Below are 25125 nucleotides of genomic sequence, written 5' to 3' on the forward strand. Positions count from 1 at the left end.
CATTTGTTCTAAAAGAAATTTCTCCTTGAAGGAAAAATACTCTTTGAAAGAGTATTTTTAGGTATCAATTCTTCCACTGTGCTTAGTTCTGACTTAGAGATGATCTTAAATATATACTAACTGTTCCATTCAATGTCTCAGGAGATTTGTGGATCTTTTATACAATTATATCTGTGCACAGGCTTACCATCCTACTGTCTTGCTCCTCTGGTATATTACATGTGCTCAACAGCCACAAACATTTTGGACAAATTACACTTTCATTATCAAGTTTGTTCATAAATTAACATATGAATATGTTTAAAACCAAAAACTTTTAGCTTCATGGTTATACATTTATTCAAAATCTTTGCTAATGGAATATAAAATAGATTTTGTTTCAATCACATAAAGCATGATAAAATATTCCAGGTATTACAGTCACAGACTATGTTAAGATTTCTCAGAATTCTTAACAAAAAAATAAAAAAAACAAAGGTTAGCCCAATTACTGGTTTTCTATTTAAATTGTTGTTCAAACTATGTTCACTGTGTACATGAAAAGGATTACCATGCAATCAGACAAGATTATTATAGATCTAGAATACACAAAATATAAGCTCTTCAAGGAGACTAAGAAGCAAATAGTTAACATTCTGGTCCAAAATCTCGATTTCCTCTTAATAAGAGAAGTTAGGAGAGAATGTGTTGACTCTGTCAAATGTCCTTGTAAGAATCGTTATGTAGTCCACTGAAAACAAAATAATAGTTTTTGCTGGAAAGTCCTTATCTTTGGAATGCTTTTAGCAGGATATGCCTCATATATCTAGAATTACTGGTGGTAAACAAACCTGGAAACTATGGATTTATGGTGTATGATTTCCTAAGAAATGACATAGAAAATATGTAATTAAGTATGCATGAATGGAGCTGTTTCCTGACTAAAATGACTCCGTGTGTGCAACTGATACGCTGTTTCTCATCACTCAGAGACTATATCTGATCTTAAAGAGCATTCTGCCATGGCAAGGAGGGACTCAGGAGTAGTGCCAGAGTCCCTTGATTATGTTCACTGTGTCAGTGACTTAGATTTGCTTGTTTGCTTGAAATTTTTTTGCGAATATACATACAATGTACAATCTCAAATGTGTGTCTCATTGGAAAATTCCATTTTGTATTTTCAACTCTTATTGGCCTAAAATGTCTGCTAATTTGAAATGTTTAAATTTTCAAAAATGAAATAAAGGCTAAGTAAGCTACATGGGCCTTTTATGATACCATTATTTTTTTTTTTCAATTTAGCAAAACCAGCTATTGAAACATTGAACAGTGATTAAAGACAATATATTAAACTCTGTAACGCAGAGGATGTAAAAGAAATTTATCCTATCATATTAGAAAATAGGGCTTTCCTAAAACCAAAAAGGTACACAGTTTTCAGATAGTCAGAGAAACCACTTAGCCTCCTCTATTTTGGGTTGAGGGTCAAAGCACATCATGGTACTGATGTTGAGAGCTAATATTTACAGAACACTTACTCTACAGCTGGGACTCTGCTAAGTGCTTTACATAGATTAACTCGTTTGATGAATGTCACCACCTTTTGAAGTAGCTACTATTATTATCCCCATCACACAGGAGAAATACCACTTCTGTGACAATGCGATTTATGTTAGGCTAAAAAAAAGATTTGGAATATCAGAATCAACTGATACGCATGTATGAAACACTACATGTTTTTAGTTTCTCATGTTCTTGCTATCTATCAGTCATCTGTCATCAATCAGCCATCATCTTCCTATTCCACCTCTACTTTCACCTCCACCTCACACCTATGTCTTCTTGTTTTTTTAGACTCAATGGCATCACATGCAGAGGTTTTTCTGTTTCTTCCCATGGTTTTCTCAGAACATGTTAGCTCCTAGTTATGATCATCCACATACACTGTGCTCTAACACCTGTCATTATTTAAATCAGTGCTGGCACCAAGGTGAATATTTAAACACTGAAAACTTGTATAGTTTCAGAGAATGAGAGAGAAAGACAAACAGAGACAGGAGAAAAGTTTTCCATTAACAATTCACTTTTGAGATTACTATAAATCCTGGAACTGGGCCAGACTGGAGTCAGGTGACAGCTGCTCCATACAGCTCTCCCACATTGCCTTTTCCAAAGTCAAGTGTTGCTATTAAAGAAATATATCAGGGAAGATATTAAAACCTTAGTATTTGTATCTCTCTAAAAGAGGGATATTATTCAATGTGTCACAAAATGCATTTGTTAAAAGTAAACCTAGAGGTGGGTGTTGGGCTCAGTTATTAAGATAGCATTTGGAACACCAGTGCTACACATTAAGATCCTGGTTCAACCTCTAGTTCAGCTTCCAACCCAGCTGCCTGCTAATGTACACACTGGAAAGATGGCTCAAGAACTTGTGTCTCTTCACTTTCCCTCCCAACCTCAACTTTGTGAGAAACTTGGGTTCAATTTCTGGCTTCTTTCTGACTGGTTCTCGCCCAGTTCCACTGTGTGAGCATTCAGGGAGTGAAACAGAGACTGGAAGATAATGCCTCTTTCTGTTTCTCTTCTCTCCTTTTATTGCCCTCTTCTTTTTCCTTTTAAAATAAGATTAAAATTTTTCAATGAAATTAAAATGTCAAATTAAGATGGGATTATATTATTCTTAATTTAAAAAAAATGGTTAGGAAAATGAGCTGCCTATCTTTCAGAAACATTTTTATACAAATAATCTCTAAATTTTAAGGAATATGATTTTGGTTATTTAATGGATAGAATAAATTCTCTAACTAGGCCATGTCTTATCTATTTATGTTGTAATGCTTCTTTATTTGTTTAATATACACTTGCCTGGATGCTAAGTTGTTCATAAATCTTCATATTCCTGAAATACTCTGTCCTGGAGATTTTCCACAAGAGTTATACAGCTGTTCTATGTAGATGCCTTATCCAAGTCTCATCAGATTTTTTTCCAACACTCATATAACTGGGTGTGCACACACAACTGAGGGGAGGAGAGTGGCTAAGGTCATACACTCTGGCCAAGATTGCTGTATCATTGGTTCATAAGGAATAACCTGCAAACTTGATGAACATGAATCAGCATTTAGAGAAATGTGTTTTTGTCATGCACTGTGTCAGAAATGTTTCCATCAGGGACTTCATTCTCCGGTTGTGTCATTGCTCACTTCAAGATTAACCTGAGACTTTCACAACAGCCGGATGCAAATGTCAAATCTGTGTGTGCATCACACCCACACACAGTGCAAGTTATCTTGGAATGAGAACTCTGAGTTTGTACTTTTAGCCACAAAATACAAGATTGTGTTTGACGAAAGCTTTAAAAGGAGTAGGAGATCATAACTGTTTCAAATACGAATAAAACAGATTATGGGGATTTAACTTCTTCATGCCACTGACTTTAGACTCACCGATTCCGTACCAACACTCTAAAGCTAAACCGTGTGCATGGGAGCTCTCTGTTCTACTAGGAGCTTCAAATAAGAACTCAGGCAGGGTATTTTAATTGTACTGTCAATTTTTTTAAAATCATCATTAGAGTGTACAGTGCCAGGAAAGTGTAGAAAAATGATGCTGAGCCAGATTCTAAAGTCTCTATTTCACTCTAGAAAACTGACCATCCTCACAATGAATCAATGCTGCAAAAGTAGGGTAATAGACAAAATATACAAATCTGGAAACTGGAAATACCATATTTAAAAAGCAGGATGGAGCCTGGCGCAATAGCATAGCGATAAAGTCCTCACCTTGAACACGCCAGGATCCCATGTGGGCACTGGTTCTAATCCCGGCAGCCCTGCTTCCCATCCAGCTCCCTGCCTGTGGCCTGGGAATGCAGTTGAGGACAGCCGAAAGCTTTGGGACCCTGCACGCACGTGGGAGACCTGGAAGAGGCTCTGGGTCCCTGGCTTCGGATTGGCTCTGCTCCAGCCGTTGCTGTCACTTGGGGAGTGAATCAATGGACGGAACATCTTCCTCTCTGTCTCTCCTCCTCTCTGTATATCTGCCTTTCCAATAAAAATCAATCAATGAATAAATTAATAATAAATAAATAAAAGCAGGATGACAGAAAATAGTTTTAAAATTTATTCCTATTACTTCTTCTGTGACTTTCATTTGCTTAATGATGTAAAGAATTTGTACATACTCTACACTTTAAAAACTGTACTTTAGTCAGTCTCTTAAAATTTGTGAGAAATATCAAGTACATATTTTCAGTTGCGGTCTATATTGAAAATCCCATCTATAAAAATATCATGTGGGCTCTGTTCATTACGACAGTACATTTATAAGAAACCATGACTGCTTCATTCACTTTGTAGTAAACCCTAATAATTTAGCTTTATTTTTTCAATCAGGTTATCCTACTTTGTCACTTATTGAATCTGAAGTCATATTTAAAACTGTGTTGTTCTTACAGCGATTCATACAGTGGTATACAAATTAATTGGTTACATACATGTTTTGTGGTAACAAAAATTGTCAAGCATGAATGGCTCAAGATACCCTCTCGCTGGAATCAAAGAAACTAAACATATATATTTGAAAAAAAAAAAAACGAAGACATTTGTATTGGTTTCAAATGGCTGTAACAGAATTTACACAGACATTTAGAAGCTTAAGGCTATGCCCACCTTATGTCCATCTTATTCGGTTATAGTTTATATAAATCAGAAATCTGGGAAGAGTTCTGCTGGGAACTCTGCTCAATGTCTCATTGTCTCACATGCTTTAATAAAACATTCAGCCAGACTGTATTTTCTCCTGGATTCTCAACTTGAGAGGAAACTTTTTCCAACAAGGTTGTTGGCAAAATTCACTTTTCTATTAAGTTCCTGTGGCTGTTATTTCACATCGCCACAAACCAGGTGATTTAAAACAAACAGAAATGTATTCTCTCACATATCATGAGGCTGCTTGTCTGAAACAAAACTATGCACAGGGTTACCGTCCTTCTCTGTCTCTAAGGGAGGGGGCTGTCTTGACTCCATTTCCCTCTGTTTTCTTGACCATCAAAGCACTCCAACCTCTGATGTTATCTTCATATCTATCCAAGTTTTCTCATTTTTATAGAGCAGCATAGCTTTTTTCTAAGTTTCCACTAAGAACTTTCCTAACTTAGTATCTCTGTAGACATTCTCAATACAAATTGCTTCCTTCAGCGAGCAAGCAAGGTGAATGGTGAACATCACAAAGAACTAATTCTTCTTTGAAGACGTTTAGAGTGAATTCAAATTTGACTCACATGGAATATTAATTGCATGTGGAAATCTCTTTGCTTTTGCTTTTTTCTGCAGGCTCAAAACAAGTCACAGTTCCTGCCCTCACCCAAAAGGAGGAGACTATATAGTATATGAATGATGGCTGAAAGAAGGTTTGTGGTCATCCTGGGGATTGCATCACTAGGGCCTATGCACCTCACACACGCCAAAGAAATCTGTGTTACACATAGTTTTCTTATCTAGAAAGAAAAAACTGAAGTTACATTTCAGTTTGTATTATATACTTATCTACATTCTTTACAACTCCTAGGCTCTCAGGCTAACATATGGATGGCCAAACACACTTTAGTAGGCTAATGAGGAGGGACTACCAATTGCCTAACATAGTTCTAATTCTGACCTAATGTCAGATTCAGCAATTCATGTCTATCTATTAAACGCTCATACAGTGTTTTTGTTATTTTTGTTTGATTATGTCCAATAACTGGAATCTCACTATTTAATCAGGTGTTCTATTATCATTGTAGACGGCAGATTAATCAAACTGCACCTGGTTGAACATTATTTCCCTTAAATCTGTGTCTGCCTGGAACCTGAGAATGTGATTTTACTTGGAAATAGAACCTTCACAAATCTAATAAATTAAACTAAGATCATATCAGATTAGGGTGGGCCCTGTATCCAACATGCGCTATTTTTATAGTTAGGCTGTGTGAGGACACAGAGGGATGAGACTGTCTTCAACACAGCAACAGAGAATATAGAGATGAAGTTTCCAGTCAAAGATTGCAGAGAACTAGCAAAACCTAGAAAGAACAAACAAAGCATTCTTCCCTAGATTCTTTTGAGGTTACATGGCCTTAGTGACACCTTGATTTTAAACTTCCAGCCTCTAGAACAGAAAAAAAAAATGTGTTTTTGTTGAAGTTGTTGCTTTTGCTAATATGGACATATGTATGTATATATATTTGCTGTAAAAGTAGAAAGAGAAGAAAGAGGAATCCCCTACTCTTTGACTTATTCCAAAAGTCAGGGCAGGACCAGGCAAATGCCAGGAACATGGAACTCAATCTAGGATTTTCCAGCTGGGGAGCAAGAGTCCAAGCATTTGACCCATCACTTATGGCCTCCAAGGATGTTCTTCAGCAAAAAGCTGAATTTCAGTGTGAAGACAGGACTCAGGGCTCTGATGCAGGAAGCAGCATTGCCAATACTTGGCCAAAGACCCGCACTATTTTTGCTGCTTTAAGTCACTTATTTTTACCTAGTTTGTTGTGATTTATTATTGCAGCCTAGAAAATAATGCACAGATTTATGAACACCATATTCATCTTTGACTTGGAAAGAGCACATTACAGGTTTATTCCATATTACTTATGACAGTCCAGTCAACACTGAAATTAATCTTTCAGTCTATCCTCCTACAAGCTGAAGTCAATAGTTGCTTCAAATATTTTTGATGTAGTGAAATTATATCTTGGTGTCTGTACCTCAAAGGTTTGTAGTTTGTCAAACTCTCATTTAAACGTCACAAACAAGACTGAACATATTCCAGAAGTGAAATTTCCAAAGTAAAGTATTTGAATATCTCTATATAACAATTCTATTATTTGTATTCAACATTGTGTGCAGCTTTTAAAAGTCCCATTATAATGTTTAGATACATGAAGTTTGTAATCTAAATTTACTATGAAATGTACCAATTTCTGGTTACATTCAGTGTGTTCAGGCGCAAAGACTTTATTTCATCAGTATATTCCCATATATTTCTAATGAACTGATTTCAAGTGCTGATGTGCATTTTGTACCATACTCACTGTTGTCTCCTTCTTGACATTGTCTTCAAAGAAAAGAAAACAGGACAAAATTAGCATGCTTTAGGTTCATTTTGTTTGGAAATACGGAAGTATGTTTTAGAGAGAGCTGGGAGGGGAAGGGAATGTCCAGGACAGAGACAGAGTTAGATTAAAGCAACCTGGGGAAGTAGATTTGACACATGGACAGGATGACCATAAACTATGGATGTTGCAAGTAGGAACATTAAAGGAAAGAAAACGAATGTCTCCAAAAGCAAACACAGTTGCAATTTTACTATCTTATTTTAGTTTGCTTAATGATAGACCTGAACATGCTATGTTTCTCTGGTCTCAGAGACAAATACAAAGCCAACCTCAATTTAAAACAAGACTATGAATTAGGGTCTGGGTGAAGTTGGCAGTCTATTTCATTATGTTGCCTAATCTCCAAACCCTGTTGAAACCTCTACTCTGTGCAGGAAGTGGTGATGCTGACTCAGTAGAAATATTTTGCTGCTGGGATTTACATGAAGGCAAACGGACTATTCAGTTCAAGGGAAATAAAAATAGTTTTAAACCAGTTGTTTGGAGAAATCAAATCAATTTGTTTGAGTACTTAAGCAAGTCCAAAACCAGGTCAAATTGAGGAAGTATTCTACAAAAAGATTATCTAAACCAATGTACACAAACATATATCTCAGATAAATTTGTTAATAGTGTTGAATTAATAAGTAAATTAGTATAAGTAATTAATAAGCAAATTAGTATTTAGGGGCATGAAGTTCCTTTAAGATCCTTTTTCTTCAATTGCATATTATTGACCAAAAAGGAAAATCTTTGCTTAATTGTTCCTGAACATCTCTGAAACAAGTATGTACATTTTGAGATATGAGGAAGATTTGCTTTATTTCTTCTTTAGTGCGTAGCAGTCTATATGTACTTGACATGCAGTGTTTGTATAGCTTTCACGGAGTCCACAAGTAGTTATCACATGCAGCTCACAAGTAATAGTACATGGTTTTCATGTTCACATGAAGATCAAATTACATTAGTGTCATTCATATGTAGTTCAGATGGAATTTGCATTTAGTTACTTTCTTATCACATGCAGTTCAAATGCAACAGTTATGTAGTTAATGGTGTTTTATCTATCTTGCATGTAGTTCATACATGCTTTGTATGTAGCTGGCATCTTTTGCATGCACTTTTTTGTTCACATGTAATAGACAGCCACTTCATGGATAGTTCAATGTACTTGATATCATTTTCATGTATGTCACATGCAGTCTCCATGTAAGAAGCATAAACTTCAATATCATTCACATATACATGGCATGTAGTCCAGAAAGTGGATCCAGGCAATTTCTGTGTAAAAACAGCTATAACAAAAATGCTTTCTGGCTGTTGACATGATCAAACAAAAAAAGGAGACAGATTGCTTCAGGAATTCCCAACATATACAAGATCTAGTCATAATTTTCTGAGCAGAAATGAGAGTTCTAAGATCTACCTACTGAGTAGGAGGCCACACTTAAGGCAGCATCAGTTTAGGCCCTTAGTTTATATAGATCCCAGCTGAGGTTGCAATAATTATAAACCACCCCTCCACCCTCCAGAACATTGTGTCAGCCTCTGGTCTACATAGTAATTCTTTTATAGAAACTAGGTGTTGGCTTGTCTTTGCTTCTAAATTGTGGTTATTAACATCTTCATGTAGATTATGAAAGATTTCATATGTTAAAGAATGCCAGTAAGTTATCTAACCTTGAGATGATTACAGAGGCTTTTTCCAAGAGATTACTCTGGGAGATTTCCAGAGGGACAGCTAACTTGAGATCTCTAATGAGGAGCAATTCTATCATTCGAATTATTCAATCAGAAATGATAGTAAGAAATGTGTCTCTCACGTTAGCAAACTGAAACCACCTTGACAGTAACAGACATCCACATCAGTGTCAACACCCTGGTTTGGGCTGTTTTATGGATGATGAAATTGCCCTAAACCATTCTTTCATGCCAAGGCAAAGTCAGTTTAATTACTATGCAGATGGTTGTACTTGGATTAATGCTCCAGGGGAAGTGAAAAGCTCAATATAGACCTTGATGGCTTTGAGAGTTTTCTTTTCTGCTAGATGAGTAAAAGATCTTAGGGGCATGCTTGATCTCAGTACTTCAGGTTGGCCTCATTCAGTTGCTTGTAGACCTATTAATAACACACTTAACTTAATATTATATGAGAAAATTCATGTAAATTTGAACACATATTCTATCAGTCACATTAATATGTGATTGATAGAGTAATAATTCACCAAAAGCCAGGCCATATGAAAAACAAGGGGTAAGAAATATGAAGACTTCTTACTTCTTGTTACAAAATGCGTATTCCTCCTTTAACAGGTATACACTTATCCTTTTTGCTGACCCTAACATGATGTTACACTGCACATCTACTTCCATTACTCTGTGAATTAAAGGTCTTTGGCTCTGAAACAAGAGTATGATGCATTATATTATGATAAGCAAACTGGTGCTGGATAATTTGCTATCTTTATCATAGAGGAAAATATAAATAACTTCAAAGTCCATAGATATTGGTTTGAGGAATATTAAAGGATTGAGCATAATAGAAAATAACACAGTGAGTATTAAATAGAAAAAAGTAGTTCCCCAGACCCTATAACTGCTAGGGTTAATTTATTTGGTAGTCAAACATGGGAGCTTCATCAGAAAAATCAACCAGAAAAAAATGGATATTTCTGACAGTGGAAATATATTGTTTAAGCTTCTTGTTATTGCTGTAATAGTAAGAAAAGAAAGTGCTCAGTATCACCCATGCAAAGGTCATATCATACTAACCAGTAAAGATGATTCCTCGTATTTTGATACATGGAATTTTTATACAAAATTCAAAATTTGATGTAACTTACGTGCAAATAAAAATTAAGCCTCTTGAAACATTTAGAATATGCTATTGTTGAGTATAATAATAAAATACGAGGATGTGAGACATATTCGTTTGATGATCTAGAACAATTTAGGAAAAAAGAAATCTTAAATCAAGTTTTGTTTAGAGTAATTTTGTTATCATACTGAGTAATGGTGATCCATTATAGTCAGAGAAAAGGAACTGGGGTTTAGAATCATTGAAGAGTATAATGAGTTGAATATCATTTTGCTTAAATTAATGTGCCAGAAAATTCATGCAGTCGTACCAAGAAGATGGATACAATTATTTTCAGAACATTGATTTGTTATCTCCATAAAGAAAATTTAGGGCTCTGTTAAGGTACTGTCATGCATAGGTGTTTCATGACCAAAAGAGTACATTTAAATAATCAAGCAGGATCTCACATTAACTCATCACTAGCTTATTGATAACTTCAAATAAATACTTGATTTCAATCAACTTAAATATTTAGAATGTGAAAAACAGCAGTCAATTTTATCATTATCAAGTGCAATATGCTGATTCCCAGGTCAGGAAAGACTACTCTGAGGATGTGGCATTTTGGCCAAGACTCCTCTGGCCATATGGAAGGAAAATGCATTCCCAACAACCAAAAAATCAAGTATACTGATCATGAAACTCTTTATATCTGATGTACTATTTTTTATGACCTGTAATATGCATTATTCATGATATTTAGCATTAGAATGTTACTGCCCAAAATCACAGTTCTATAACATTTTGATAGCATTATAAGACTAAGCATGTTAAAATGTTAGCATTTATTTACAGCCAGATACCTAAACTATATTGTCATTTTTTCAATAAATGTGTTACATTTGCTTAATTATAAAATTGAAGTTATTTTTTATATACTTTCCCATGTAAGATGTTAGGCTTGTTAAAGAACTCACTAGGTACAGATAGATTAGATACATAAGTAGCTCGATAAGGACAAAGACTGATTTAGGGCTATGCAAAGACCACTCCTACCACACAGGAGTTGCTCATTTTCAAAATCCTATTTAGTGGAATATTATCCTCTTTTACTAAGTATACAGGAGTATTGTAAATTTAAATCATATTATGTCTACAAAGCTGCATCATTAATGTATGAGAGGATTATTATTACTTAAACAGATAGCATCAGCTCTTTTTTCCCGTTGGATGATTTGCTGTTTATTTTAACTTACTATATTTAAATCTTAAATTTCCTTTATTTTATTAATTACATTGCATTATCTGACACAGTGTTATAGGCACTGGGATTCCCCCCACCCTTCCCACAACCCTCGCCACATGGTGGATTCCTCCACCTTGTTGCATTACCACAGTTCAAATTCAGTTGAGATTCTTTCATTGGAAGTATTTACCAGGCATAAAGTCCAGCATCTTATTGTCCTGGTAAGTTCAATAGTTTCTTGGGAAGACCATCTCTGCTCTGAAGGTAGAGCTGGCAGAATATCATCCCAATCAATTAAAAGCCCAACATAACTTAAACAACAATTTACAATGTTATAATATTAATTGACATGGCATTAATTAACCAATATGTTAAAAGGAAAAGGCAGATTCTTAACAACATCTTGTGACTTCTTCATAGATATTTCAGTTTTGGTTTATATACTACCGGCTGCTATACACCTTAAAATGGCTATAGATTACTATTCAGCTGTATTGTGTCTGTTTTCATTTTAGTATTTAGCTGTTTATAGTGTTGAACCATGATTTTGCTGAACCTGGTTGTTTTTTGGGTGGTCTGAACTGGCTTATAACTCTAACAAGACATGTGTTATCAGTTTAGGTGCAGAACAGTTTTAGGAGGGGTGTGCAGAGAAATCCTCAATACCCCAGTGAGGAATAACTAATCTTTGTGTCCCACCTAGTGAGGTATGAGTGAATCCACGCTGACCATCTCCTGTCTGATTCTAAGCTTTCCTTGTTGTTGTCTGTTTATCTATTCTAGGTTTTATGTTTATATGTTTGTTTGTTTTGAGGGGTTTCTGGAGCGATCCTGATGGTCATTGCAAGAGAGGGTGGGGACCCAGAGCTGGAGCTAGGCGAAGACCAGAGAAAGCTCGCCTCACTAGTCCCAAAGGAAGTTTATTGTTCTTCTTTTTCTGCGGACCACTCAGGGCTCCTGGTTGTCGGTCTGATGACGCCGGTTTCTGCACGGCAGAGTTTGGACTTCTTCCATCCCCTGTGGAGGCTCCAGATGGGGGTGGGTGACCTCAGAGTTCTCTGCCTCCGAAGGAACTCCTATTCCCCATGGTCTCCTTGGCAGTTGGGATGTAGTCCTTGGTGTCCACGTTGACGGTCCTTGGTGGGGATCTGGAAGTCTTCCTCCTGTCAACCTGCTGCACTCTACCCCCACCCCCCGCTCCATATGCACAACCTCCTGTTAAGAGGTTTTCAGGATCACTGCAGATTCCCCCCTTATGCCTGTGTAGCTTTACTATTGTCTAATGCCAATTCGAGTCTGTTGTCTATGAGTTACCAGCTATGATCCTGATAGGCTGTATTTCACATCTTCCTCACACTTTTTAGGGAGATCCAAGATATCTCTGCACCCCCTCCCCATTACAGAATAACATATGATATTAAGAGTTTTTTAGGTTTTACAGTTCTTTGATGTAGATCATAAGCAGTCTGACTCACATTAATTGTTGATTTATAGATGACATTGCATTATCTTATTGCATTAGATACAGGCTGTTTGAGATTGCAATAATATTACAATATACAGGTACTATTTTCCAGATTGACATCTTTTCATCTCAAATTAAGGCAAACATGTGGTATTTAACCTTTTAGGATTGGTTCATTTCTCTTAGCATAATGGATTCCAGTTGGGCCCATTTGGCCACAAAAGAAAAACTGCATTTCATTTTTTTTTTTGAAATACCTGAGTAGTATTCCATGGAGTATATGAACCATAGCTTTCTTATCCAGTCTTCTGTTGATGGGCATTTCAGTTGCTTCCAAGTTTTTGCATTTATTGATTGTGTTGCTATAAACATAGGGGTGCATGTTGGTTTCTGGTGTAGCTGGTGTTTTGGATATATTCCTAGGAGTGCTATTGCTGGATCATATGGAATGCTGATTTTCAGTTGTTTGAGTGTTCTGCATACTGAGTTCCAAAGAGGCTGTACAAGTCTGCAGTCCCACCAGCAGTGGAATAGGAGCATAACCTCTTTTTGAACTCATCATTTATTTGGAGCAAAATCTCCTCATTTTCCCATGATTTAGAGGTGCATACTGGGGATTTATTTTCGAAACATTGTTGTTCATTTGATGACTTTGTATTATAACATTAATTTTTTTGCACTATAGCAGTCTTTTTCATCAGTAATAATTATCCAAGGGTTTTATTTTTGAAAAATCATTTATTGCTCATATTCTTCTCTTCAAGGTCATTATCATATGTCCTAATATTCTAAACTTTAGAATTAATTTACTACATGGATTTTTGTCATCATATTTCAAGTGTTTTAATGTATTTGTAATGGAAATTGGAGCAATTGTTAAGATCCAGGTCAGTCTCAATTTTGCGCATGCAAAATAAAATATGCATAATTTCTGCTGAGTCTAAACTCCATTGAACTGAAGTTTGTGCTTTTTGCAAACATGTACTATAAAATGATTGCAAATTAAACATATCAATTTAAGTGACCTCCTTAGATTTTCTTCAGGCTATTCAGTATTGATCATTTACATTTTTTCCTGTATATTTAGAAAACTTAAAATTTTATAACAATTATATGATACAGGAAAAATGTCTTTGATGGGAAAAAAGGAATGGAATTGCTTCTCTATTATACAATTAAATTGTGTCACTAAATAAAATCAAGGAGGAAATGTGCTTCAAACAATATTCGCTTGCAAAAGTGCAGGTTATTTTACACTATTATGTGTAACAGAAATATAGGAGATATTCTTATTCCATAGATGCATTGATCTAGTTTCACATATTTCTAGTATTATTATTGTAATTTTTGTCACAACTCATCATTAAAATCTATATCCAACAAAAATATTAGTAAATACAATGCATGAATAAATATTCTACTATTTGCCCCATTTAATATTTACAGATCATTATGATCCCCCTGTGTCTTGGAATACCTAATGTTCAATAAGTGAAAGATGACCTCATTGTCTTTCACTTCCTCCTGGAATATAGAAGAGTAGCATAGATATATAATAAAAAGTCAGGTAACGGTGTTTGCAATATTTGAAGTTTGAACATTTTAGGAGATAACTGTATCTCTAATTGTATTTTTTAGTACAATATTTCAAAGATATTTCTAGCTTCAGAGGGCAGACAGTATTCACCCCGTTTAAATTTATTTGGATTTACTGAGAACATAATACCTCTGAAATAACAAAAGTAGTATGAATATTTTTGAAGAATCAATTCAATGTTTTTGAATCTTAACTGATATGTTTGAGACGGAAGATTCAGTAAATCTGTAGAGGTCCGGCAATGCAGTTGGTATTTTAGTAACAGGCTATGAACATGTCAAAATTTTAGTAGGAATAATTATTTTTTTAATATAAGTATGTGACAGCACATCAAAGCTAACATCTTAAGTTTCATCTCTCCATTTTAACCTCTTTGTCCCTCAAAAGAACACTACTGTTACCTGCAAGATTTAGCTGGCTCCACTTCCTAGTCAACAGCTCAAGTTCTATAACATGTCTGCCTTATAAGATCAGGAGGAATAACAGGGCATCTAAAGGCTTGTCTCTTTAAGAATGCATAAAGAAAAGTGGCACACGTTTGTACTTTGTCTCCAGACTTATTTGATCATAAAAAAACTCATCTCTCTCCTGCCACATACACAGAAAAGCTTCTGTGAAACCTGTATCAGGCTCAGCCGACCTAAATTATCATTCCTTGCATAAATAAGCTCTTAAACCTAGGGAGCATTCATCTTCATCATCTTCATTTTACCATCTCAATAGGTCTTCTCAGCTCGAGGGGGTGTAACAGGCATTGTCAACATTCAGCCATATGAAACAATATATACATATCATGATTCACAAAAAACTTGGCATAAAGTGAGCAACCAACAAATGTAGGGGACCTAATGTATGTTATGCTATTACAAACGAAATCACAAAAACAAAACAGACTCAGGCTGATATTATGATGCAAAGCACTAAGCCACATGAACCACCCACGTGGCTTCCTGGTGTACCTCTCTGAGTCGCAGCTTCTCTGATTTCAAACCAGCACCATGTGAAAGTGCCTGAGAAGGCAGCAGAGGCTGGCCCACATACTTGGGTGTTGTCACTTGTCATGGAGGTGAACTGGAGGGGTTCTTAGTTATCGTATTCAGCCTGGCTCAGCCCTTTCTGTTGCAACTATTTGGAGAGTGAATCAAGAAATGGAAAATTCAGTATCTTTCCCTCTCTCAGCTGAAACCTATCCCACTGCCTTTCAAATAAATAAATAAAAAATTTGAAAAGGAAAATAAAAGCATGGAGTGGCATTCCCTTTAGTACATTAATGGAGAGAGAAATAAATGAATTTGGACAATATTTTTGAAGTCCCTTAGACACAATACAGGATAATAATAATAATAGTAATAATTATAATAATTAATTAGGTGATTTAATGTGAATGAATACAACATATAATTTGTACTGGATTATATCAAATGCAGATCAGTTAGATTATAATGACAGGGCCCAGCACAGTGGTCTAATGGCTAAAATCTTCACCTTGAACACCCAGGATCCCATATGGGCGCCAGTTCTAATCCTGGCAGTTCCACTTCCCATCCAGCTCCCTGCTTGTGGCCTGGGAAAGCAGTCCAGGACAGCCCAAAGCATTGGGACCCTGCACCCGCATGGGAGACCTGGAGGAGGTTCCTGGATGTTGGCTTTGGATTGGTTCGGCACCGGTCATTGCAGTCATTTGGGGAGTGAATCATCAGATGGATCTTCCTCTATGTCTCTTTTCCTGTCTGCATATCTGACTTTGCAATAAAAACAAATAAGATTATAATGACAATAGAACGCTAAAGGAATTAAAGGAATGCAAGGTGACATTCCAATATTGACACACATGAAATATAAGTATTGTCCTACAAAATTAAATTAGGTGATCTGTTGAGGAATTTTAATTTGCATTTGATAAAAACATTTCTATCAATCAATTAATATCTCATAAAAGTTAATTAGGAATAATATGTAAAAGCAGTTTATTGTTTAAAAGTCCATTTCGTGAATTTATTACTGGATTCCTTCTAATTTCTTCCATGCTCAGTTTGATAATGTCTTCATAATAGTTTCATTTGTTGATTTGTGCATTGTGCCTACCTGTACTCTAGGAGCCTCAATATGTTAATGATGGTTTCAGGAGTTATTTACTAAAAATTCTGAAAGGAATGCCTCTATTCTTTGTCCTGTATTCAGTTGTAAGGCTGTCACTACTTATTCTTTTTATCTTAAAAGGCACATTTGAAAATAGACTCGCCTGGGGTCAAATGTGTCATCCTTATGTGCATGATATTGGAGAAAATAAGGGTTCCATAAAGTTTAGTTTTCTCACTTATAAAATGAGGTTTCTCATATTTTGTGTATTTCTTTATGATTTGACTCATTATCTTATTATTCACTATATATTGAATAGTACAAATTCTGGGAATTAAATGGATATCATAAATAGCCGTGATTCCTGTTATTGAGTTTAAAGTCTTGTTGATGTACAGACAGACATTAATCATACAATCATACAAATATGTCAATGCTAGGAGCAGCATATTAAAGTAAATACAAAATATAGTGAAGACATTTGACTTTATAAGGTCATCTTTGTTCCTTGAAGATATAACCATTAGATTGATAATAACTGAATGAACGCTTTTTAGTTTGTGTCTGTTCTGTCAAAGAAAGGGTTCAATATCTGGGGAGAATATACACAAAGTCCTTGTGGGAGAAGTTAGCACGGTATAGTCAGACAATCCAAAAAAGGCTTGGAACACAGAAAATAACTGGATTACAAGAATAAGTCGAGGTGTCAGCATGGTGGTCTAGTAACTAAAAGCACTTGCGTTGTATTTACTGAGATCCCGTATATGAACCAGTTTGTGTCCGGGACGCTCTACTTCCCATCCACTTCCCTGCTTATGCACTGGAAAAGCAGTAGAGGACAGTCCTTGGTGTTGGGACCTGGCACCCATGTGGGAGATCCAGAGGAAGCTCCTGGATGTGGATCATCGTTTTGGCTACTTGGGGAGTGAGCCAGCAGATGGAAGACCTTTCTGTCTCTCCTTTTCTCTGTAAATCTGACTTTCCGATAAAAACAAATAAATCTAAAAAAGAAAGTGAACTGAGTCCAATAGGACCATGCTCTGTAGTGCTTTCATCAATCTCAAAGTGATATAACACTTGAGACAGATGGATGACAAATTCAGATTGCTGTTTGCATGTAATTAGCCCTCAAAAATTGCTGGCAGTTGTATCCATTCTCATGTACATTTCTATGTAGCAATGACTCTAGCAGCCTTGTAATAGACAGTACCAACACCTAGAAATTCTATTTCCCAATAATCAATGCGATATATCATGACAAATGATATGCATCCATCCATGCATTGTGGCAAAACCTCTACACATACTACAGAAAAAGAACATTTGCAGTAGACAAGTTCAAGGATAGTCATCTCTAACACCAGAGAAAGTTGTTTTAGCAATAACATTGAGTGTGGAAATTAAACACCCTATTAGTCCTGCCATATAACATAGTCCTGGGCTATTTACTTTTGCATTATTTCACTTTCCAAACAGAAATGGTTTAGTTGACTCTGCATGATAGACTAGTGGCTAAAGTTCTCACCTTGCACATGCTGGAATCCCATATGGGCACTGGTTCTAATCCTGGTGGCCCTGCTTCCCATCTAGCTCTGTTTATGGCCTGAAAAAGCAGGCAAAACGGCCCAAAGTCCCTGTGTGGGAGACCTGGAGTAGGCTCATGATTCCTGGCTTTAGATTGGCTCAGCCCTGGCCACTGTGGCTGCTTTGGAGTGATTCATTGAATAGAAAATCTTTCTGTCTGTCTCTGCTCCTCTCTGTATATCTGACTTCCCAATAAAAGAAAAGAATAAATAAATCTTCAAAAAAAGGTTTTATCATTTTATGATATACCAGTGCATATGCATGTGCGCAAACACACACACACACACACACTCCTGTATATGATTTGAGGTAGTTGATGAACAGTAATAGAAATGGAGAAAAGACTATTGGCCTGTGTTTTCACATACATTTAGTGTTACTGCTTAACACTGAGATGGTTTCCAGCAAAAAAAAAAAAAAGTTACTGAGAATTTAAGGGAATAAAAACATGTGAGCACACATTGCAGAATATTATAGTTTATAACACATTATATTTGGGGAATTAAATGAAAAGTTCTTATTACATTAACACTTATGTCAAAGTTTATGAGTCAAATGGAAAAGGCAAGTGAATGAAAAATGCTGTTCAAAGACATTGTTAGTGCATATGATTTATATTGACTATCTTCATACTCATTTTCAGAAAAAGTCTTTGAAAAGTGATTAAAGGCCTTATGAAAAATTTCTGGTCCCCAAAGAAAGCCTATAAGAAAATGTTGATTTCATCAATTACAATTTATTCCACACACCCGTTTAAATTAATATTTTATCAACAGCCTTTTATAGCCATATGTGAGCAGAAGAAGGAACCGCATAGCACAAAGAGGGAGGAAGGCAGCGCAAACTGCTGGTGTAGAGAACTGTCCGTGGTAAGAATCTGTGTGCTCAAATCAGGTGACAGCCTGTGGTTTGCAATATTCATTCCTCAGTGCTTTTCAGATCTCAAGTGAATTACCCCTGAAAAACTCACATAAGAATACTTGGAATCAACTTGTATGATTTTTTTTTTTCCTCAGCTGGTGAACTGGAAATAGAAGAAAAAGAAAAAAAAAATAGCAATCTTAGCTACAAGTGAGTTTGTCCAGTTCTCAGTCATCATTTAAACTTTGTAAGTGGGTAACATTTATTTTTATTAAAGCAGTGGAAAATATTATATGCATAATGTCTTATTTGTAATCACAATGCTTCAAACTCATCTGCCTGTGTTCAAGCTTGACATATTTCAGACTATTTTCATTACTATCAGCAAGAAGACATTAGAGAGAGCTCAGTGTCTACACCGTTTAGTTCTCGCACTGTCTTTCTGACCTCACTCCTGTTTCATACGTACTGTCTTTCATCACTCAGGCTTGGAAAAGCATTCTTTCTCAGTGATGCACTTTCTTGTATAGACGGAATGTTCTTCTGCCGAGCACATTAAATGTAAACCTGCTTTCATCTGTTTCATCTCTTGTTAATGTCTTCTCCTTGGGCACCCTATTTTGGACTGTAACTCTCACTATCTATACTTTTTCTGACAACCAGCTTTATTTTTCTCCTTAGCATGTGGATCAACAAAATTCACTATATATTTATCAATAATGTTTACATTTACTCCTCCAAGTTTATAAACTACCTAGGGGTGGCATAGTTCTCTAGTGCCTATTACTTTTGTTGTTGTTGTTGCATAAAAGACACAGGAGTTTAAATTGCTAAATGAGTGAATATTTTGCTCCACAGTGCAGGAAGTAGCTCTTCATGTATATGACAGTTTTCTCAACACTTTTCATTTAAATGTACGAAAATGTAATTAACTAGCCAGGAAATCTGCATGTCAGAAGAGGTCAAGTCTAAGTAGCACTCACATGAGAGTCTGCTTTTCCTAGTCGCAATTCAACTAATCAACAAGATTGCATCACCAACACATTGAGATCTGATATTTACCTCAATTATTTGTTAGTTATTTTTTTACCATTATTATTTTATTTTATTTTATTTTGGTGAGTAGTTAATTTGTTTCTGATCCCCTGGTTTACTGTAGTCTTATTCAATAATTACAGAAAAATAGAGTAAGTCTGTTTTCTTTATGAAGAAAATAAAATGATACATTTTATATACATGTGTCCCAATAGAAGCAATTACAATGCAAAAAGCTTATTTGTCAGACTGTCCAGAAAATGTCCTAAGTAAAATGTCTATTCATGACATATCACTTTCAATTTCCTTAATGTATTCTTTTTTATAAACGACAAATTTTTCACAATCAAGTTTCAGCAGTCAAAATTTAAAAGAACTAATATTCACATATAATTGGCATGTAATTTTTACATACCGCTGAGTATTTACCAGAAGTTGCAAAAATGATTGTCACAGATGAAAACTCCAGCTCAGAATCATTTATCACCTAAATCTTGACTTATTCACTGGTTGTCACCGGTGACTTGTCACCTGGCTGATTTTGAAGATTAGAGTAAGTACATTTTTAAGATCTCTGCCAATTTTGTTTTGTCACATGCCTTCCAGTACAAGATGGTAAGAGTAGAGTTATATACTCATGATAGCACACAAGGAACACTTTGCTCTCATTCTATTAGTTGGAGTACACGTTCAACTTTATCCATTTCTTGTTCACTTTGATCACTAAAACAAGATTGTTTTGTTCAATAATGTGGATTTTTTTCCTTTTACAATTAATGCTTCTAATATATTTAAATGTTTTGAAACTGAAAAAAATACATAATTGCATGCATCATTAATCTTTAATTTATTTGTGAGTTTGCACACTCTGCTTCCTATTTTCCTCATTTCTGCCTCCTCATGTAAGGTTTTTAAGAGTAATCCATGAGGGGGTAGACCAGATGTTTCCCATTGTAACTCATGCTTTTATTCTGACAATTTCTATCAGGAGGCATAATAAGCTGAAATTGCTAATATCAACATGAAGGTCATTATTAAGAAGTTAATTGTTTTATGTCTGCCTACTTAATTCCTGATCTTGTTTAATTAAAAAAATGATTAGGGCCTGGCATGGTGGCCTAGTGGCTAAAGTCCTTGCCTTGAACACGCCAACATCCCATATGGGTACCGATTCTAATCCTGGCAGTACCACTTCCCATCCAGTTCCCTGCTTGTGGCCTGGGAAAGCAGTCGAGGACGGCCCAAAACCTTGGGACCCTGCACCCATTTGGGAGATCCAGAAGAAGCTCCTGGCTCCTGGCTTTGCATTGGCACAGCTCCAGCCACTGTGCTCACTTGGGGAGTGAATCGTCGGATGCAAGATCTTCCTCTCTGTCTCTCCTCCTCTCTGTATATCTGACTTTCCAATAATAAGTAAATAAATCTTTTAAAAAATGACTTAAAAGCTTCAATATTTAATGAACAGATTAAACTTAAAAAAACTAATGAGCAGATAGCTGGGAGTGGTAAGTTTCTCTTTTTGCCATCCCCCTCCCCACATAATTTACTTATTATTAACATTTTACCATTTTATGGTTAACTAATTATAAGTAATTAGTTAACCAATATTAGATGCTTTTATTGCTACATTTTATAATTTACTTATATTTTCTTAATTTTTCTCAATATTCTATTATATTATAGATTACCATTCAGAATACTGTGTGGTAGTTAGTCTTTACATTTCTAGTTTTCTCTAATTTGTGGAAATGTTTTACCTTTTCCTTGATTTAGATGACTCTGACAGTTTTGAAATTTGTAATTTCTCATGAGCACAAAGGGCTATGAGCTTGAAGAACTGGCATTCAAGGGGAAAAATCTTGGTTTCATTACATCATATCAAAGTTTCTTACTATCAACTTGGATTATGACTGTTAGTGGTGACTTCAGTCACCCAATTAAATGGATTTGGGGCCCAGCATGATGTCCTAATGGCTGAATCCTCTCCTTGCACAAGCTGGGATCCCATATGGGTGCTGGTTAGGGTCCCAGCGGCCTTGCTTCCAGACGGGCTTTCTGGTTCTGAACAAGGAAAGCAGTCAAGGATAGTTCAAACCCTTGGGATCCTGTACACACGTGGGAGACCTGAAGGAGGCTCCTGGCTCCTGGCTTCAGATCGGCTTAGCTCTAGCCATTGTGGCTCCTTGGGGGAGTGAATCAGAGGACAGAAGATCTTTCTCTGTATCTCTTTCTCTCTGTAAATCTGGCTTTCTAAAAAAACTAAATGAACACAAAAAAAAAAGTCGGTTTGGGATTGATTGGTTTTTCCTTGCAACACCATTTAACTGCCATTCTTTAGAGAAGAACTTTAAATAAATATCTTGTAAGATTATTTATATAAAAATATTAAGGCTGAGGCATGGAAAGAAAAACAAGGTCACTGTTTTCAGAGGAAAGCAGACCCTGGGCATAAATCCTTGGTCTGTAATGGAGCACATCTTTCCCTGAGACCATAGGGGAAGATACTCAGAATCATAGCTCTGTAGTTATGCTTGAGCATGTTTCAACCATTCATTAGTTCAATAGAGTAGTTTAGGCTGTTTGTTTGCTTTGGTCTGGTTTGGCAGGCTGAAAGGAAGTGGTTCGGATGAGCCACATAAAAAAAAACGGAACACTTAAACAACTAGAAATCAGTGCAAAGACCATCAAGTAAGAGTAAAGGGTGTTTTTGAGGTTGGAAACTATTGGTTTTCCCTTATTATGTAATTTATCCATGCAAGACAAATAGACTGCTGGTTTGAAATATACTTGGGAATTGGCAAGATCAAGTATAGTGGGAAGTCATGGGGATGTGAGTTCTCAAGCAAGAAAAAAAGAATAATTATCTAAGATAAAAGAGTTGAAGCATGAATAAACTGAGAATAAACATGAGACTTGTAGAAAAGGTAAAAAATAAATTGAATTCCTGGGTTCTGAGCTTGAAATGAGTTGGGGGGTTGAAATACCAAGAAAAAAATAAACAGGAATTTTTAATTTCAGTATGTAGCAGAACTATCTACTTTGTGGTCATATCAAATTTTACCAAAATAAAAGATGATAAAAAGATGAGATTATTGGTTCTTCACTATCAGGCTATCTATGTTATTGGGAATCATATACATTGATATCCTGATTATGACAATGAGAAGAAAATGAATCAAATGCAATAATATTTTGAAAATATAAAATTGTGCAATGATTATTTGACAATGGAGGTAGGGCAGTGGTGACCTAAGCTGGAATGCCTGATTATGAGTCACAAATCCAGCAACTGATTCTACCTTCTTGCAAATGCAGTGGCAATAGCTGGTTTAATTAGCTCAATCTACCCAAATGGGAGACCTGGGTTCAATTTCTGTTCAGCCCTGGCCCCTGCACAGCCACTGAAGGAATTAGAAGAGTGAGCCAGAAATGGAAATTCTTTCTATACCTATCATCCTGTCTCTACAAAATATAAAATAATATCAAGCTGTAATTCTAAAATTACTTGAGAATTGAGATAAGAATACAAACAGATGAGAATACTTGTAATTTTATAAGAGGAAGTGAGACTGGCCAATGTTGTAGAACCAAAGAAATGTTTAAATCCTCCGAAACTTTCTTATAATCATTGGAGAAATGAGGAACTGAATGGCTCTTTCTTTCTTTTCTTTCTTTTTTTTTTTCTTTCTTCCTTTCTTCCTTTCTTCCTTTCTTCCTCTTTAAAGATTTACTTATTTTTATCGCAAAGTCAGCTATACAGAGAAGAGAACAAAGAGGAAGATCATCCATCTGCTGATTCACTTTCCAAATGGCTGCAATGGCCAGGAGCTAAGCTGATCCAAAGCCAGGAGCCCTAAGCCTCTTCTAGTTCTCCCACGTTGGTCCAGGGTCCCAAAGCTTTGGGCCATCTTTGACTGCTTTCTCAGGCCGTAGGCAGGGAGCTGGATGGGAAGTGGAGCTGCCGGGATTAGAACTGGAGCCCATATGGGATCCCAGCATGTTCAAGGCAAGGACTTAAGGGGCTAGGCTATCACGTCGGGCTCTGAATGGCTTTTTCTAATGGCAAAGGCACAAGGACTGCAAAAGATAGGCTTCAATTATTGGGAAACTGGTGGATTACAGAGAGGTTTGTCTCTAACACAGTAAATTCATAAATATCCAAAGAAAATGTGGTAATTTCACACTACGTTTACATTATCGATTTATATTTAGTATTCTGGGATATAATTTTCAAACCATAGACACTGAATAATAAGAGGTGAAAATGGGGTAAAATGTTTGGTGGTACTCAGAGGATATATTTTCAAGACAGAAATTGAGATGTAAGCAGGAGGCAAATAATGGCAAAGGCATGAAAAATTACCACAGTGGTCTGTGGACTTTGCCACAGGCAGCATGTAAAAATAGCAGTGTGACTTGATTTGAAAGAGTGGAGCAGACTGGGTATGGAATCTTGAGTTCATAGACTGCTGGGTACCAGAGATTAAGGTCAAACTCTGCAGGCAATGGTACGTGAATAGGCAAAAGTGTGAGACCAAGGTCAAGGCTTGTGGGCTAGGGTCTGTAGTTGGCCAGTGATCCGAGGCCCCGGCACTGTGTGCTTTAGGCTATCCTTGAGAAAGTCACATACCAACTTCTGCAATTGGGTCACTGTGCTGCTGCCCGATCATTAAACACTGCTGGTTAACATCAGTATGGGATATAATTATATATACTTTCTGCCACATCAATTCCCATAATTTTACTCCTTGTGCATTTCAATGGAAGATTCAGGCAACTAGCCTTCTAGGTCACCCTCCTTGCTCAGATTCCTTCTCTGGCTGCCCAGTTTCATAGCTTTTATCATGTGTCTGTCTCACTTCCTTGTTTCTCAATTGCATGTCATGCCCGCTCCAAACCTATTCATGCTGCTGCATGGAATGATAATCCTAAATTCTAAAATGTGAATTAACTTCAGAGATCATAGCACTATTTATAAACTTACTGTTTATTAGTATTTGATGCATTATGTTAATAAACCATTAATAAGATTAACAGAGGAAGATCTTGCATCCGATGATTCACTCCCCAAGTGACCACAGCGGCTGGAGCTGTGCCAATGCAAAGCCAGGAGCCAGGAGCCTCTTCTGGATCTCCCACATAGGTGCACGGTCCCAAGGCTTTTGGCCGTCCTCGACTGCTTTCCCAGGCTACAAGCAGGGAGCTGGATGGGAAGCGGGGCCGCCGGGATTAAAACGGGCGCCCATATGGGATCCCAGCGTATTCAAGATGAGGACATTAGTTGCTAGGCCACTGCACAGGGCCAAATGAGCAGTAAGTTTATTAACATGATGCTTAT

The sequence above is a fragment of the Ochotona curzoniae genome, unplaced genomic scaffold, assembly GCF_017591425.1.
Source record: "Ochotona curzoniae isolate NIBS_2020 unplaced genomic scaffold, NIBS_Ocur_1.0 contig_1071, whole genome shotgun sequence".
NCBI classification, from domain to species: Eukaryota; Metazoa; Chordata; class Mammalia; order Lagomorpha; family Ochotonidae; genus Ochotona; species Ochotona curzoniae.